The sequence below is a fragment of the Leuciscus leuciscus genome, assembly GCF_965113295.1.
Source record: "Leuciscus leuciscus genome assembly, chromosome: 7".
NCBI lineage: Eukaryota > Metazoa > Chordata > Actinopteri > Cypriniformes > Leuciscidae > Leuciscus > Leuciscus leuciscus.
This window is the reverse complement of record NC_138731.1, coordinates 30,267,803-30,281,459: the sequence shown is the minus strand read 5'-3', so window position 1 is coordinate 30,281,459 and position 13,657 is coordinate 30,267,803.

Sequence of the window (13,657 nt, the reverse complement as noted above, 5' to 3'; positions counted from 1 at the left end):
AAAATAATTTAAATTCATTGTTTATTGCAAATGTCATAAATCTGGAATCACTGTGACTTCAGATCCAGAGTTTCATAAAAATGAAAATAGCATAAAATGAGTAAAAGGTGAAAATGGCATCATTTGTCATAAAAAAAAAAAAAATCTTCCCATTAAAGATATAGTATTATACGCTATCCAAAGTGACAGTGAAGATTTTGTACATTCTTGAAAAAAATTATATTTCAAATAAATGCTGTTCTTTTGAATTTTCTATTCCTTAAAGAATCCTGGAAAAAAAAATTGTATCACAGTTTCCTCAAAAGTATTAAGCAGCACAACTGTTCTCAACATTATTTCAGAAGGATCATGTGACACTGAAGGTTCGAGTAATGAAAATTCTGCTTTGCCATCAGGAACAAATTACATTTTAAAAAATGTAAAAAAAAAAATTTTTTTTTTTTTTTACTGTTTCACAATATTAATGTTTTTAAAAAAATGCAGCATTGGTGAGCATTAGACACTTCTTTCAGAAGAAAAAACAAACAAAAGAAGAAGAAAAGGGGGGAAACACGTTTAGTTCAAATTCTGCACTAGTGTATGCAATAATTAATATTAAATAAAATATGGACAAAATGTCTAGTTATCTCTTTAGATTATACATAATTTATACTTTAAATGATCACCCCACAACAGAGAAGATTTAATAAACGTTACAAATCCAAACAAATTGTTTACATTTTTTCAATACCAATATATCCAATAATCGGTTTATGGGATTAATACGTTTATCATATGTGAACCCAATAATTGGAAGTTTTATTTCAATTAAAGCAATTCCAAATACTAAGGAGCTCACACACATACGCACACATGTTTTTTGTGTGTGTGTGTGTGTGTGTGTGTGTGTGTGTGTGTGTGTGTGTGTTGTGTCTGATAGAGCTATAAGAGAGGGTCACTGTAGAGGAATAATGTTATAATAATGTATCTTTGTGACAGTGTACTTCACATAACTGTGTTACTGTCTCCCACCACACACTCACTGTCAGTCCATCTCGCAGTGGACATACAGTTAGTTTAATAACAGCATACTTTCTTGTCAGTAAGTTATCGCACAACTATCTGACTCTGTGTGTGAACTTGTCTAAATGTCATGCTTACATTATTGCTGGTGCCGTCATGTTTGACCTACAGATTGTGGGTGTGTGTGCACTGTGTGCAGTGTGTGGGTGGGTTGTGTGTTTAGCTGTAGGAGTTTACTGTGAGTGTGTGAGGCAGATGGCTCACCCCTTACACTTCCATGTTCCTCCGTACACACTACCCAGAATCCTTTGTCTCAGTCAACAGCCTGTAACATTCCAGGACCGTGAACGGTCGTGGGGAAGGTGACATCATCATTCTGCAAAAGTCAGATGGCATCGTGACTATTGCCATTTCTACATTTAAAAAGCTTTAATAGTGGCCCAAAAATGGCCCAAAAATAAACCACCTAAAGCGGACAGTTTCCATCTGCATGGCTGACGTGTCTCTCATTGAAGTCTGTCACCTTTGCCTCCGTGAGACATCACTGTCTATGTGTCTGTGCTCACACATGTGTGAAAACCTATTACTAATAGTACTGGAGCCATATAGCTCGACACGTGATAAATGACATCAGAATATATTTTGACAAATTCAGAAAGCCAAACAACATGTTCATGTTTAAAGCAACACACACTTCCTAAGCTTGTGACTTTGTGTTTGCATGCACGTGTGTGTGGCCTGGCGGTTCTCAGGGAACCGTGGAAATGGCTGCCAAGCTTAATTTAGGGTGGACAGGCAAAGCCCTCTCCCTAAGGGCCCCGACCCCACACGTCTGCCCGAATGCTTTTACACATATGGACAAAAATTGGGACATGTCAAGTTGCAATACTGCCAGATGTTGTATAACGTATGCATGAAAAGTCACAACCTCAATATCAACATGTGAATGCATAATAACAATTTAAAAACAAAAACAAATGGCAACTATACTATTTTAAAGACAGAACGGAAATCATTTAAATTATGATGTAGGGTAGGATTAATCTACCATTAAAAGGTTTGGGGTCAGTAAGATTTTGTTTTAAAAGAAATTAACCGTTTTATTCAGCAAGGACCCATTAAATTGATGAAAAGTTATAGTAAAGACATTTATAATGTTACAAAAGATTTTCTTTTTCTAATAAATGCGGTTATTTTGAACTTGAAAAAGGCCTGAAAAAAGTATCATGGTTTCCACAAATATATTAAGCAGCACAACGTTTTCAACGTTGATAATAATAAGAAAGGTTTCTCGAGCACCAAATCATATTAGAATGAATTCTGAAAAATCATGTGACTCTGAAGACTGGAGTAATGATTGCTGAAAATTCAGCTTTGTAAAATCAGATCCACAGCAAAGCAATATGTTGCTCGAATTGGCTGCTCAACAAGGAAATTGATCAAAACGGAAAAAAGTCGGTACACCACGGCTCCAAAAATGTGAAAAATTGTATGATAGACTCACGCAGGTGGTAACGTTTCGAGCACATAGGCTCTTCGTCAGACAATTAAAAGTTGTTTTTTTAAATTCAGCTTTGCCATCATAGGAATCATCAATTACATTTGAAAAGATATTAAAATAAAAAGCTATTTAAATTGTAATAGTATTTCACAGTATTATTGTTTTTACTGTATTTTTTTAACAACAGTGAATATAATTTTAGTATCAAAACTGATATGTTAATTATAGGCCCGGTTTCACAGACAGGGCTCAGATTAAGCCAGGATTAGGCCTTAGTTCAATTAGGACATTTAGGTAGCTTGCATCTTGAGACAAAACACTGACAATGACACTGACATATTTTAAGATATTAAGCATTAAGCACGTTAGTTGCTTGCTTAAGGGGGGGATAGTATATTTATGGTATATTTATATTATACAATCTAAAATTTAAATAATATGCATTAAAACTACAGTATATTCCCTGCTGTCAAAGAAACACAGCTTAAAGGGATAGTTCACCCAAAAATGAAAATTCTGTCATCATTTACTCACCCTCAAGTTGTTTCAAACCTGTATGAATTTCTTTTTTCTGCTGAACACAAAAGAAGATATTTTGAAAAATGTCGGTAACCAAACAGTTGATGTACCCCATTGACTTCCATAGTATTTTTTTTTTCCTACTATGGAAGTCAATGGGGCCCATCAACTGTTTGGTTACCGACATTTTTCAAAATATCTTCTTTTGTGTTCAGCAGAAAAAAGAAATTCATACAGGTTTGAAACAACTTGAGGCTGAGTAAATGATTTTGGGTGAACTATCCCTTTAAAAGTCCTTTTCTACAGAGAAAGAGAGATGAAATAAATTATTGATCTCATTATTTTACAGGGTAGTTCTAGGGATATAACATTTTGCTGTTCCCATGGTCACTGACTTTGCAAATCATTGGTATTGATGCCTTTTCACTTATGTTAGAAGAAGCAGGTAAGGTAAAAACATTCTATCTGGTTTTACCTTTTGGCCTTCTCACCTCAGATGGAGCTCCGGTCAATGTTAGATATCACTCAAAACTACAGCTAGCACACCCTGCTGTAGTTTCACACCCTACAGTCAATTGTGATAACATGAATGACCTCTCTCACACTGAACTATACCTGCCTTGGGCTCCTTGTCGTCTGTCTAGTCGGACATGTGTATATTGTCTGTACAGGAGTGTGTTATGGTCTCTGAGTACATGTTTGATGTCAGATTTAGAATGTGATGTTTGCTCAGCTCTGCTGATTCAGTGTTTTGGTAAACATGTGACAGATCTAGCATTTTGACGTGACGTGGGAGTTGTATGAAGTCTTCATTTTAAATGTGCTCACTGCTCCGAATGTTTTTCTTTACCTTAGGGCCGGTGAATGTGTTTCACACTATATTCCCATTACATGCTTAAAAATAAATGATCCAAAATGAGGTTTTACAGTCATAAGAAAACTTTTATTTCTGTAATGAACAAAGGTACTGCTACTGTGCTCTGTGTACATCTGCTGTACTGTAACACAACTGTGTTGATTATAATGAGAGCGTTCTCAATTTGTTTTATTGTGCAACTCACTATATAGTATAGTACAGACTGTGAACAGTAAGACTGTGAACAGTAAGACTGTGAATGTGCAGAAACACCCAGTTCAAGACTTGTGGGTCAGAAAGTCATGTAAAGCAAATTCCTGGAGAGGAGTGGTTATGGACCTAATATTTGGTTTGCAGAGTGATTGTAAGTACTGCCAAATAAATAAACGAATAAATAAATAAATCTTGGAAAATATAATATGAAGATATGATTAAGAATATACAGTTACAAATAAGAAATACATACCATTCAAAAGTTTGGAGTTGGTAAGATTTTTGTTTTTGAAAAAGTCTCTTTAGTCCCTTATGTTTTTGAAAAAAGAAACAGCAGTCATTATTTGAGTTTTCAGTCTTGATCCTACAGAAATAATTCTAATATGCTGATTTGGTGCTGAAGAAACATTTCCTCTTATTATCTCACCCAAATCTTCTAAATTAATATATCTTCATATATGTTTGTTCAACAAGTGTTATGTCTTGAATCTGTTAATTTTAATCTGACTTATTTTATTCTTCACTGCAGAAAGTAGGAAGTTAAACAGTTTAACCGTTAACCCAATAACATGATGCGATCTAGGAGAGGGAAATCTTAAAATAAAGTATGCTTACAATTATGTAAATAAATAAATATGTGATCTAATTAGTTTCTAAAATATAGTAGGCTACTTGTATTATAATAGATGATTGTGGTTTAGTAAATGCTATGGTTTCTGTAACTGTAATCATTTTAATATACAAATATACACAATCACCCACCCACGTGCCTACAAATACACACTGTGTATAATAAACGTGGTCACTTGGAAGAGAAGGAAGATTGTGAGTAACACTGAGGTGCAGAAATGTGGAGAATGTCCAGCATGTTTACCTGGAACAAACATGAACACACATACACAGAATTGTCCTATCTGTGGGATTATTATTCAGTCAAAGATTAGTGATGCTGTTTGACAGAACATTTGACCAAAATACTGGACTGCAATAGCAATATAAGCAAAATCCAAAATATAGATCCTGTGTCATAAGATTTGTGATACCGTAACTGGTTTACAAGGGTGTGTAAAGAATCTAAAGGACAGAAGATGACAGTGGCATGTGTTTGGTCTTATCAGCCCTCTTCTTTGTTAGTGTGTTTATATGACTTGGTTAGTTATCATTGTCTCTTGTTCTTGAGAATGTTGCTCAGACAAAAAAAAATATTTGCTCAGATGTTGCTCTTTCAAAGCTGGAATTTTCAATTTTACCACTGAGTACTAATGTAGACAGTGATTTTAAAAGTCCAAATTCAATATACAACTTATTGATGATTCATATACAGGGAAGAAGATGAGCCCAGAATATGAAGGCAACATGTTTTTTTTTTTTTTTTGGGGCATTAAGACAGTGCTTCATACCAACCGATCTACAGTACATTTTCATGGTTTGAAATTGAAACAAATGGAAAATTGACAGACCTGTGCTGCATGTCTGTAGAATAGATGTTTTTACCTCCAGATCGCTGCACCCGTCACGTGATGAAAACTATGAATATATGTGGTATGCTGAAGAATAGTACTCATTATAATTAACAGCTTCTCATATATAAGAAAACTGATAGTGATAATATATATATATATATATATATATATATACAATATTTATCGTAGGCATATATATATATATATATATATATATATAATTATTATCACTATCACTATTCGTTTTCTTAAGTATTTCTGTGATTTAAGGGATTATTTACAGATTTACATTCGATTTATATAATTATCATCATTATTGTTTTCATCTAAATGCTTGTTACAAATATTTTGGGTTCTATAATAAGCGCTATTGCTTCGAATTAATTCAATATATTATTATAGTTAAAGATGGATGTGTGTGATTGGCGTGCGCGTCATTGCGTAAATTGGTAACTTCCTTCTCGCGATACGTTTCATTCACGATAAAGCAACGGTGAAGACGCATCGCTTGGACGTGCATTAATTAATATCATCCTTTACAGGTATAAAATGTACACCATCATTGTTCTAATAGCTTCATAAGAAAGACTGTTTACTAAACTAATTGTTTCCCGATATATATGAGTGTTATATCTGTAGCCTAAACTCTGTTTAGTGTTAACAAACGTACCGCGATTAATCACGAGTGATGCGGAGATAAAGTAAGGAGTATTCCTTTATTCATTATTAATTTTGTGTTATGAGTTTATTTCGTGCTTTTTCACTGATAGTGTGAGTATGTATTTGACGTCATGAGTATGTAGTCGAGTGAACTTGGATGAACATACATGTTATGAATGAAATTTGAGTGTTTACATTGCAGCATGTAATTTAAAGCTGTGTGTAAAAGTGAGACAATGCACATGACATGTTAATGTACATAATTTGTATTTGATTCAAGATAAAGCAATGGTGAAGAAGCATCTCTTGGATATGTAGCCTATATCATCCTTTACAGGAGCATTGCATAAAGAGTTGTGTGTGTGTGTATATATATATATAAACAAGTTGATATCATAGTTTAGATCATTTATAGTCTACAAAGTATTTGATGCAAACACAGCAGGAAATTTTGACAATCTAAATATGAAACAATCCATATTTAGAAGATTTAGTAGTGTAGTATCATCTGTTAATATAACCCCGCATTTACACGGTGTGTGTCTACACTGATATTGGGGATATTTTGGGGATATTTAATAAAATTTTATCAATCAATAAATTCCTCTTGAAACAAACTTTGTTGTATTATTTTAATTTAATACTGTGAAGCTGCTTTGATACAATCTGTATTGTGAAAAGCGCTATACAAATAAACTTGACTTGACTTGACTTACACTGGAGTCGGGCATGTAGCCACGGAGCTGCTTACATAATGTAAAAACTAAATTAATTCGGGTTGGTCATTTCACATTTCAGTCAAGACCCCACTTAATGCTGACTGTCACAACTCTGACTGAGACTAAAGAGGCACAAAGACAAAAGTGATATAGCTACTGGGACAACCTTTGACCTTTTTGTACAGTTTAGTTATTTTTTTAGCCTTTAATTTAATCACCCTGAAAACGGCTGTTAAAAACACAACTTTTATACATACACACATCCCCATAACCAGTCAGACATAACCTTCTGTAACTTCTGTGACCTCTATAAACCAAATACCACCAGACAAGTGCTCTTCCTCAATCACAATTCATGAGTCATAGCCTACACATTTAACCAAACAAATTTCAGAAAAAAATATTTAATAATGGTACATGATGGCCACATTGTGTATGTTAAACATTAATATAAAATTAGTGTAATTCTTAAAAAATGTGTTTGCAGACACCACTTGTTTTGTTATTTTGTTCAAACATTTTAAATATAATGTAAAAAATAACATTTAAATATATTATAAATATAAATATAAAATAATAATTGTTTAGTTCCTCTCTGTGGTCTGCCAAGACATCAGCTGTGAAGGAAACGTTACTGCACAGTGGTCAATTTTTTCTCTTCTGCAACCCACCAAGTTTGAATCCAACCAAATCTCCTCACAAATTAAACAAATGCTTCCACAGTGAAAGTGACTGACAGGTGGAGAGACTCTGACCTCAAGGTTAAATAGGCATACTGTTTATTGAAATGAAGGGCTGTGTGTATAGATGTGTATATGTGAGGTGGGGTTGAAGGAATCAAGGAAGACTTGTCTTGGAAGGGCTGCGTTTACAGTGGGAATCCATGCTTGCTGGAAAGGAAAATACACATGAAGTAGGAATGAGAGAGTACTGATGGAGATCACACAGAAGAGAGAGAGAGAGAGAGAGAGAGAGGGGAAGAAACCAGATGGATCAAGAGACTTCAACATGATTTACAAAGTCTGTCTGCTTCATCCATGTCTACAGACTTCCAATCAGGAATTTCTGCATTGAAGTTCAAGAGGGACTGGCGTTCAGAGAAAATGGCATTATATCTTGTCTCAGCATGCAGTATTCATGCATTTCAATTACATGTACAGCGCAAATGGTCTCAGATTCATCAAGGCTGGGGGTTTTTTTGCACCAAGACTTAACCACTAAGCATGAAATAAACAAATAAATAAAATTACTTTAAGAATTCTTATAGAACTGTAGATGTGCTGTGCTGGTTTTTGAAAGTTTGGCCCACTTTCTGAGCAGATCTTCTGTTTAAGTGTTTCATGTACCATTTGATATCTCTCCATAAATCCTGTATGTTGATTAGTTGGGGGAAAAAAACTAATTCAACCGGTTACACTGTAAAATCTGTCTCGAAAAGTCACAACACACAAGTACACAAAGCCAACTAATTTTACACTTTCATTCATATCATTTTAAATTTGGCATCTAAACTGATTAAGGTCCTTTCTTCTCAAATCAAACACTTTTGACCACAGTTGTATTCTTGCTTGGACCCTTTATAAATAGAGAAAAAAGTTGGTGTTTTAGATACCATCTGAACTCATGCTGTAGTTCAGGGTTCCTCAAACTCGGTCCTGGAGGGCCACTGTCCTGCACAGTTTACTTCCAACCCTGATCAAACACACCTAGCCGTGAGTTTCTAGTGATCCTGAAGACATTGATTAGCTTGCTCAGGTGGGTTTGATCAGTGTTGGAGCTAAACTCTGCAGGACAGTGGCCCTCCAAGACCGAGTTTGAGGAACCCTGCTGTAGTTTATCCTTCAGAACAGACAAAATCAATAAATATTCTCCTCAAGACCACAGGAAGATATTGTGACTCATGTACTTATGAGATGGACCACACTCTGTGTGTGAGTGACAGTTGAAGAGTCATTTTTAGCAGTGATGGACAGACACGCATACACACACACAGCTGTGCCGCGACCCAGAGTAGATTATGCCCCATATACCTCACACATAGCTACTACTGGAGAAGGCACAGAGTAAGAAAAACATCAGCATATAATGCTTATTATAAAAAAATTAAAATAATTGTAAACTCCCATGTCCATTATGATCTTCAAGGGACTGTGTGTATGTACGTTTATGTATTTATACGAGTATTCTGTGTATATGTATGTGTGTGTTCTCCATATGTGCAGTGAAAAGGTCTTTTGTCCCTTGCCCTCCCCACCCCGGCCTACATTACATGCATTTTCACTCAAAGTATACATGTGTTTTTATAGGACAACGTAGCAACATAAAACTTTACAACCATGAATATTTCATATCAAACAACACAACATGACAAGTACAAATATCATGAACCTTTTTATGACATAGCCTACATTAAAACACTGACAAAATAATACAAATTTGTCCTAAAAGCATTAAAAGAAGAAATGGTTATTACCTTTCAAATTCAATCCTTGTATGCCCACAATAAATCAGCTTATTGTAAGTTGTAATTTACACTGCAAAATGAACTTATATTGTTAAATATGAAGCCAGCAAACCAATTTGTGCTTTATAAAAAAAGATGCAGCAATGAAACAGCCTGTGTACAGTTAATAATGATGAGTTAAACCTGTAGCATATCCAGAACAACAGCTAATAAACAGTATCAAGCATCAGTAATGAAGAAGCAGTATAACGTATCACAAATTCCTTGTTGCTGAGAGTTATTTCTAAAAATGAAACCTCTGTTTCTTTCTTTACTAAATGATCAATATGGGGTTTAAGCAGCAAAATGTAATCTCTAGAATATTACGTATTAAAGGTGGGCAAAAAAAAAAAGGGAGTTACGAACCATATCGAACACATCAGGAGTCCATTAGATATCCTGATGGTTCCCTGTGTCTACTATTTGATGAAACGCTCAAAGCTTTGAGGATTGTGACTGATGTGCTCATGTCTCCCAACTGCAAAGCAATACAGAAACTCAGACTGTGTGATCTAGATGTTCTGCGCTGCTCTGCTGAGCTCTTTGTTTTGATAGACTGTCTGAGACGGCCACCGAGGTGCTGATGATCAATGTCGACTCTCAGAGGTCACAGAGGCAAAGGAGATTCACTCTGTCTCTTCTTAGTTAATGAGGTGTAGTGCCTTATACAGATCCGAGAGCAGTTCATCAAGTCTTGGGCTTAAAGGCTAAAAAAAGAACTAAAGTATCAATGGAACATGGTATTCTTTGAGGTCCTTTTGAGTTACATGCGGCCTATAATATTAAAAATAACGGTTCCAAAAGGAGGCTTTCACCGTGATGCCACAGATATGAATAAACTAAATATCTATTTTGTATTATAACGAACCTTTTGTACAATGGAAATGTTTCATGGTTGCCAATGTTTCATGATGCCATAAAGAACCTTTATTTTTGGTATGTAGTATTATACATAAAATACAGTGATTAATTATAGTAAACATTCAGTACCAGAGTTAGAGACCCAGACCAAGACCAAGACCCTTCAGGGTCCAGATCCAGACCAAGACTTGTTGGACAATTTCAATAGACGAAGAAATACAGTAGAACAAATGGACTTATCGCAGTGTTCATTTTCAGATACCCAGCAATAACTATTTTTTGTTGTTGATGCTGTTGTTGTTGTTTTTTGACTATGCATGCAGGTTTATGTTGGAATGTACTTGTGATCTGTGATCTGTGGTCACTGTTCTATTGTTTTGTTGTGTTAAATAATAATAATAAAGATTTCCGTGGTATTTGCACAGCACCATGACCAAAACTTAAAGTGCCATATTTTTTTGGAGCCACTGACAGAAATATTTGAGTAAGCTAAACACAGAGATTGACGGAAAGCACAAAAGAGGGAAAAAGATGTGGTTTGTTCATCTGTGTTTGACATACATGGCAAGACAGGATGGTGTGACATGTCTGTGCTCTCATCAACTCATTCCTTCACAGCAGACATCTCTGACCCACATCAACCCAAAATTAAAAGAACAAGGAGACTCAAAAACAAGCTTTTTAGTCCAAGAACATGTAACAGACTGTTCTACAACAAAAAGTTCATAGCAACAAATGAATGTTTATGATTGCTGTTGAAGATTTAATACCCCAAAAAGTATTTGGACACTTATGCCAAATTTAATATTGCATCAGATCACTGCTTCAGGTGCCTGGAGCCAAAGAAATATGGAAAACGAGCAAGAAGGCAGCTGGCCACACACTGGATTTAATACAGACTGCAGAAGCCTATATCAAATATATATATATATATATATATATATATATTTTCTGGATTGCATAGTGCAAAAAGTGAAATAAAAACAAATTAACAGGAGTGTTTCAGCACATCTTCAGTGCTCACTCTGTAACAAACATTCACCCTTTTCTTGATAAATTAGCAATTAGGGGTCATCAGAAATGATCACAAGTACAGCTCTATCACAGGTGGAGCTCCGAGAGAGTCTGATAATTGGCATGCATGACAAAATATTACAGGTATTCAATTACAGAAAAAAAAAAAAAAAGAGTAAAAAAGAGTTAAAAAAATCAATGCATATAAGACAAAAATCACAAAGAAAGGAAAAAAAATTACTTTAAAAAAAACAGGAAAGTTCTTCATTCAGGGAATAAAGACTTAAATTCAAAGATCCAGAAGGCCTGCCTTTGCAACAATTTCTAATCTTCTTCTTTTGTCCCCTTTCTTTTAGATTTTTGTCTTATATGCATTGTTTTTATACTTTTTTTGTGTGTAAAAAGTCTATTAAGCTCATTATGTCTGCATTTATTTGATAAAAAAAAAATTGTAAAGCAGTAATATTGTGAATTTATGTTTTCCCTTTAAAAGAACTGTACATTTCTATTTTAATATATTTTAAATATAATTAAATATATGATATTCTAATTTGTTCCTGTGAATTTTCAGCAGCCATCACTCCATTCTTCTGTCTCATGATCTTTCAAAAAAACATTATAATGCTGATGTGGAGCTCGAGCCCCATTTCTTTTTATGATCAGTGTTGAAAACAGTTGTGCTGCTTAATATTTTTGTAGAAACATGCATCATTTTTTTTTTTTTTTTGGGGGGGGGGGGGGGGGGATTCTTTGATAATGAAAGCATTTATTTGAAATCGAATTGTAATGATTTATTTATTTCTCAAAACATTTTCTCTTTATTTTTCAATCAATTTGTTGTTTTTGTTATTGGTGTACTTGTGATATTTTCCCTTTTTTTAAATATCACTTGGTTTTTATATTTTGTTTTTTAATACAACGATATTTATATCTAAGTGTGACATAATTAGCAAAACATCATTAAATGTGGGCCCACTGTTATGTCCATAGCGTATCAGACTGCTTGCACTGCCTCGTATTTCCACGGTGCGACAGTAGTGTTCTTTTAGTAATTCATCAAGATGACAAGGAGTCTTGCACCTCTAGGTGGCGTCATCGAGTTAAAATTTATGATTATCTGCTATTTCCCATGTTCACACAGAGAATGTGGACGTGCAGAGCAGACCTTGTTGTGTAGATAAAAGATAACAACCCTGGCTGAAGGACACTGATTCACCACTGAGCTATCCCAAGGACAGAAAGAAAGGAAATTAGATATAGCGAGAAAGAATCAGTAAGAGAGAGAGAGAGAGATGAATTTGGTGTTCTTGTGGTCCAGGGGAGAAAAACATACAAAAGTTAAACTACTTCCCAGATATTCTGAACAAAGTTTGAGGCATTTAGAAGAGAACAAAAACTATTTGTATCAAAAACAGAAGTTCATGTTTCTATTAAGATGACACACTATTTATCGTTAGCAACCACTCAATAGAGATTGACACTTTTGGTGTTATTTTAAACTCTACTTTATATGAAAAAATATACTTGTTGTAGGCCTACTTCATGGTATCCTTGCTGTGGTTGACAGTTTTCATATTGAAGTAACTTAGAATTTGTACTTAAATTATGCTTTGATTCTTAGAAACTGAAAGCTTGAAATGTAGTAAAATATACAGTATGCTTTCCTCTCAGTTACACTATAACATCACATTTTCATTTGCAAGGGAAGGTGACATCAAACCTCCAATCCAGTGATCTCATAATAATTTCAGAAAAATCTCATATTCACAGATGTGAGATTCAGCCTCTTCATTCTGTTTTTTTTTTTTTTTGGAGAAATTGGATATTTATAAAGCCACCAAGTGACTTAGTCTCAGAACTTCAAACAGATTCAATTATAGCTCTGTATCAAACAGAAATATAAACATAATCATTAAACAAAACATTTCTACATTTCCAAAAGATGGTTAAATAGCCTACCTCTTCTTTTCTTTTTTCTTCTTTTTTTTATTTCAGAGTTGTGTCTGTCTTTATACTGAAGGTCCTCTTTCTATATTTCAGCCTTAGGTAGGACTACATTTTCTTATATCATGTGTACAACCATGATATTTGATGAACCAGAAAAACAAAATAGCTACTGTTTAATAGACGTGTGATATTCATAATATGATTATTTTGTCAAAACCATAAATTTTTTTGTCTGACTGAGATGACAAATCAGTAGATCAATGAATCAAAAAAATATTAATTAATTCCTTGAAGTAAACGTTAAATGCCAAATTGTATGTATTTTGTTCTACTCAGTGTTAATCATAATCATCATAAAAGTTATTATTATTGTGATTATTATTATTATTATTAGTGAAA